The sequence below is a fragment of the Ochlerotatus camptorhynchus genome, unplaced genomic scaffold, assembly GCF_037179485.1.
Source record: "Ochlerotatus camptorhynchus isolate MF236.1 unplaced genomic scaffold, CSIRO-AGI_Acam_v1.1 ptg000290l, whole genome shotgun sequence".
In the NCBI taxonomy this organism is placed as follows: Eukaryota; Metazoa; Arthropoda; class Insecta; order Diptera; family Culicidae; genus Ochlerotatus; species Ochlerotatus camptorhynchus.
The window spans coordinates 715,884-722,087 of NW_027040779.1; the positions used below are offsets into that span (position 1 = coordinate 715,884).

At 44.5% G+C, this 6,204-nt stretch overlaps 1 pseudogene; it reads right to left on the bottom strand.

Annotated features, from left to right (window-relative positions):
* Positions 1 to 297: 297 nt before the first annotated feature.
* LOC135706764 (uncharacterized) lies at positions 298 to 2,233 on the bottom strand (annotated as a pseudogene).
* Between the last annotated feature and the right edge of the window lie 3,971 nt (positions 2,234 to 6,204).

Consider the following 6,204-nt stretch of genomic DNA (forward strand, 5'->3'; position numbering starts at 1 on the left):
AAGGTGGTGATGTATCGACAATCTTCTCGAAGAAGAACTTGATGGAAAGCTTGTCGAATGTCAAGTTTAGTGAAAATTTGATATCCTCCGATTTTCTTCGTTATTTGCTCGAGTGTTGGAAGGGGATGGACTTCTCTAACTATTGCTTTGTTAGCCTCCCGGAGATCTACAATAAGTCTGACCTCATCGAAGCTTTTACGCTTTACTAACATTGGAGAGACCCATTCAGAAGCTTCATTGACACGTTCAATGATGTCCTGCTTCTCTAGCTCCCGAAGTTTTTTCAAGGTCAATTCTTCAAGAGAAAATGGTATGCGACGAAGGCTTTGGCGGACTGGAGTTACAGTTTTATCGATTTTGATATTAGCAACAATACCTGTACACATGTGAAGTTTAGAATAGATTTATTTAAATTTACCTGTATAAATTATTGCTTACCCTCCATATGTGGGAACGATTCATCATTCACTGCTTGCAAAAATTTCACCAATCCAAGTTTGACTGCTGTGTCACCTGAGGGAAGCGAGCATTTCCCATTCTGGATCACGTAGAACGTAGTGTCGGTACTCCGACCGTCGATCATAGCTTCTGCGTCGACTTCACCAAGCACTTTCAACGGTGTATTTATCCCATAAGCATTGAATACTTTGCTGCTTCCTCTCCTGATAGAGTATGCTTCAAACCCAACGCGTTTCAACGTAGCCCAATCCGCTTCGCTTAAAACGTCTTCGTCTGCTCCTGTGTCAATCACGAACTTCAAACAAACTCCTCCAACAGATACTGGAACCAGCTTCTTTCCTGCTCCTAGATGGAAAAGATCAACTACATCTGAGTTGCGCTCGGTTCCATCTACAGATACTTTTCGTACGAATCGCTTTTGTTTACGGGAAGCTCCGAAACGATTGTACTGGGACGGTTGTCCGTTGATCTTCTTCCTTTTTAGAAAACAGAAGCGGGAAAAGTGTCCCACTTGACCACAACTTCTGCATTCGAGTGATTTGGCTGGACACGATGGATCTTTCGAATCATGTCTGCCATTGCATCGGAAACATCTGAACCGCCTTGGTCCTCCGAGTTTGGAGCGTACCTTCAAAATTGACTCTTCATTGGACAGCGCTGACTTTTTGTAACTTTCCGTTCCGATTGTCCAAATCGCTCATCTGTATTTGAACAGACTCGTGGGTACGACCGATCGCTACGATCTCCTTGAAGTTAAAGTCTTTTTCCAGGCACGTCCTCTTCAGACTCACATCCGTTGTAGTTGTAATAATTTGGTCAGCTACCATGCTTTCCAGCTGATCTCCAAAATCACAGTAGGCTGCCTGCTTTTTCAGTCTGATGACAAAAGTGTCAAACTTTTCACCTACAGCTGGTTTCATCTCGCGGAACTTCTAACGTTCGAACGTTTTCGAGAGTCTCGGTACAAAGTAATCGTCCAACATTGACATGGCAATGTGGTACCGGTTCTCCATAGCGTGTGATTCGTCAACATGAACTTGCTTGACCACTTTCCGGATGTCTGGTCCACCGAACATCATCAGGGATTTGAATTTTTCCTCCTGATTGTCAACGTCCTTCCATGCTAGGTATGCTTCAAAATGTTCACGCCACTTCTCCCAGCGGGCAGACACTGGTCCGTCGGCATCTTCGGCAAACGGAGGGATCAACTGGTTTACCTAGAAAACACGCATTTTAAGGTACTTTACGAGCTACACTACGTCTGTGACGTATTTTTATCAAAATTCATGTGATCTGCGTACTACACAAAACTCAGGTTCCGCACTGAAATACATATACACAGTATCACTCTGCGTACTTCATCCCAAATGTTGGGTTCCGCATTTAACATTCTCTAAGTTCAGATTTACTGCGTACTACATCCTTAAACGTCGGATTCCGCTTAAAATATCTCATATTTTCCTGCGTACTTCATTCCAAACGAAAGGTTCCGCTTTCTTTCACATTAGGAATTTCTGCGTACTGCATCCCATGAAACATTGGGTTCCACATAATGATACTTTTTACATATTTCACTGCGTACTTCATCCCGTTGCTATGGGTTCCGCGTATTTTGTATTTTTACGGGAGAAATTGAAATTCAATTTTCTCAGGTAAAATCATCCCTAAGAATTTTCTATCCACGGAAATGATTTCAGGTTTGGTACATTAGAATTTTCCACTGCAAACTCTCTCGAAAATCTGCTTTATCACAAGTACTCACCATAGGCCAAGCCATCTCACGGGGGTCCGAGTAAAATTTTCTGGGGTGGAGTGTCCAAATCCGTGGGTAACTTTTATCGCTCGTCGCCAAAATGTATATACGTCTGGTTCGGTCCGAGGTACAACTTGATAATGAATATTTATTCTCATGCTTTAAGGTTGTTACAAAACCAGTGGTTGCTTAGATCCTACACTCTCCCACCCGGTTGAGCCGGTCTGGCGTTCACTCCACCATTGACATCCTCATCAGCAACATGGGAGACAACATCTCGCTACCTGTTATCCATCAGGAGCTGAGTTCGGACCACTATCCGGTGGTGGCCGAAGTAGGCTCATCTGTCAACCGATTCCAAGCTTCCCGACGCAACTACCATCGTGTTTTTTGGGAGCAGTTCCAACACTGTGTCGACTCCACTGTCGACTACGGTGTCCTTCCGGAGACGCCCGAAGACGTTGACCGGTGTCTGCGTTCCATCGAGGAGGCGATATCCCGGGCCAGGGACCAACACGTGCCAGTATCCAGACAGGTGAGCAATACTCTGAACCTTGATAGAATTACCAAAGATCTCATCAGACTCCGTAACTCCATCCTAAGGCAATACCAGCGTTCTGGTTTGCGTGTCTTGAAGACCCATTGCAATCGTCTTACAAAAACCATCCAACCTCAGAAATCAAGATTTTGCTTACAAAATCCGCTCTCTCCCAGATTGTGCAAAGCCCTTCTGGAAACTAACGAAAATTCTTAAAAACAAGCCCAGGCCCATTCCACCACTGACCCCACTGGATCGTCTCGGCGACCCAGTGGTTTATCTGATAACTCCTGAAGAGAAGGCTGCAGCGATAGGTCAACATTTCGTCAGCTCCTATAATCTCGGACAAAACATCGTCAGCCCTCATGAATCTAAGGTTGCTGAAAATGCAACCAATCTTCATCAAATTCCTAACATTTTTCGAGAGGAATCCGACATTACGGCTGACGAGCTGTTGGCCTATATCAAATCATCTAAAAACATGAAGGCCCCAGGTTTCGACAACATCCTGAATCTGGAACTCAAACACTTGAGTTCCAGACTCTACAACCATCTGGCACTGATTTTTAATCAGTGCCTCAGACTTGGCTACTTCCCCTCGTGTTGGAAGTCAGCTAAAGTCATACCCATCCGGAAACTTGTAAAGGATCCGTCCTCACCTTCAAGTTATCGACCAATCAGCCTTCTCTCAGGGTTATCAAAACTGTTCGAAAGAGCAGTCTACCACCGGCTCCTAACATCTGCCGAACAAAAGAACATCTTACTCGAGGAACAGTTTGGTTTTCGGAAAGGTCGTTCGACCGTCCACCAGCTGACTCGAGTAACAAACATTCTCAGACGGAACAAGTCTGTTTCGAAAACATCTGCCATGGCGTTGTTGGACGTTGAACAAGCGTTCGACAATGTCTGGCATGATGGCCTGGTGTTCAAATTGCAGCAGTACGGTCTTCTAATCTTCCTAGTGAAGATAATAAACAACTATCTACCGGACAGGACGTTCGGAGTCTCTCTGAATAGCATCACATCGGATGCTTTCAACATCGGTGCCGGGGTTCCACAAGGAAGCATTCTTGGCCCTATTCTATTCAACCTGTTCACCTCCGATATGCCGGCTCTCCCTGATGGTGGATCGTTGTCTCTGTTCGCAGATGACACATCCATCGTCTACAAGGGTAGGGTCATCGGAGCTCTGACTGCCAAACTTCAGAGAGGCCTGGACGTCCTGTCTGAATATTTCAACAGCTGGAAGATCCGTATCAACGCGGCAAAGACCCAGGTCATCATCTCTCCACACTCAAAATCTCCCAGACTTATTCCGTCTGAAAATAATAAGATCTGCTTAAACGGCTCAGTGGTGGAATGGTCCAAAGAGGTCGTGTACCTCGGGCTAACATAAGACAGCAAGCTTCTTTTCAGGGAGCACGTTGACAAAACCAAAACCAAGTGCAACATCTTGATAAGATCGTTGTATCCACTCATCAACAGAAGGTCTACACTGTCCCTGAAAAATAAGCTTGCTGTCTACAAACAAATCATCCTTCCCGTAATAGAATACGGGATGCCAACCTGGGAGAGTTGCGCAAAAAGCCACCATCTTAAACTTCAAAGGATCTAGAACAAGATCCTGAGAATGATCCTCAACAGTCCACCACGGACTAGAAACTCTGAGGTTCACCGCCTGGCTGGTCTTCAGACACTGGAGTTACGGAGAGCTGCCTCCATCGCAAGGTTCAGAGATTGCTGTGGGCGATCCGACCAACAGATCGTCAGGGATCTGGCACGTTAGGTTAAATTAGGTTAAGTAGGTAGAATAACAAATTAAAACATTCAAACAACATACTTCACAAGAAGAAAATTGAAAAACATTACACAGTAAAACACAACATGTACAACACAAAATCAAAAAGTTCACCAAAGATGAAGAGCCCTTCCGGCTAACCTCTTGCCCTGTATTAGCAATTGTAAACCACATAATAAATCAAAAATAAAGAAGAATTTTACTACTACTATCCGTTTATGACCTACGAGAAATGTAAACTAATCAAATAAAAAAATCCTTAAACCATATATGGGCTTAAATTAAAATAAAATTTATATTCTTACAAATGGATTCTAGCAGCTCAACTATTAGCTTTGATCCAATAGTTTGAAAAATTCCCATAAAAATAGAACTAGTTCCGTCAGTGATTTAATAACCCCTAATCATCAGCCGAAAAGCTCATCATTCCGCATGATTACGCATCGTAAACATTTCTTTTTACGGCCTCTCAGCCTCGTTACATAATTAGCAGAGAAAGTGGCAGCAGTAATCAGTCCTCTTGATGTTATCAAGCCTCCGAAAATTAGAGACATCTTTATTGGCTTTCACATATAAAACATACACATTCTCACTCGTACTCCACCAGTCCAGTCCTGCACGGTCTATTAGATTTCTTATTAACGATCCACTCTCGAAATCTCCGATAAATTTTATTACTTTTTCGCATCCAGCTCCGGCTCATCATCGAGCGGAGGATAATTTCCCTAGAATTCCTTGTTATTGCCACCGACTGCCATATCCGGCGATCCTTTCATCGCTCCAGTTATCATCGTATAAATAATCACTTTGGTAATTAGAGAGAAAGTTCTTTTTTTTTGCCCCGGATTGGTCCTCTTGTCGTTCTGGCCGATTGTCTGCCTGGCCTCTTTCCTACCGGAACTGCGTAGTGGTGGGACGGTATCCAAGTGGCAACACTGTGATATTGAGCGAATCTCTATCGGGGGGAATTTATTGGATTTGCAGATTATTGCCCACTCTTCCCGCACACCGAGCGTTCCCGGACAAAAGGGGCACAGACACCGACCGAGTAGCGTTCTACGAAAAACTTTACATCATTTTAATTAGCTTTCCCCTCTGGACCACCCGGAAGGGAGTCACCAAGGCGACATTGCGCTCGAACGCCCACGACACAGGCACTCGGCAAAGCGACGACGGTTGGGTACTTCATTTGTTCCTCCAACAACGTCGTCGTCGTCGTCGTCGGTCGCCATAGGTATGAAACCGGAAAATTTTAGCCCAAACTGCTACTGTCGCCGCTGCCCAAAAACGTATGAATGCATGAAATTAAACGAGAAACCATTCCGGCCACATACAAGAACATCTGAACATATCGGAACGGATGAGTAAGGGATGAGGATCGGTTTATCCAGAGGCGTCGTTCCGTTCTATGATTGCGGCACCGTAGGTTTCATGCGGTGTGGTTCGAGCTCAAAACGGGGCACGTGCGCAGGCAGGGGTAGAAGCCCCTTGGCAACGGCAAAATTTACCTGAAACACATTTCTCGATTACGAATTTGCATCATAGTTTTCTGTATATCTTTGGTATTTTAATAAAATCGGATGAATATAGTGCAAACATGCCTTGGAACGCCAGTGCTCTAAAACAAATGAAAATTTCTACCCCCGCCCATTATCC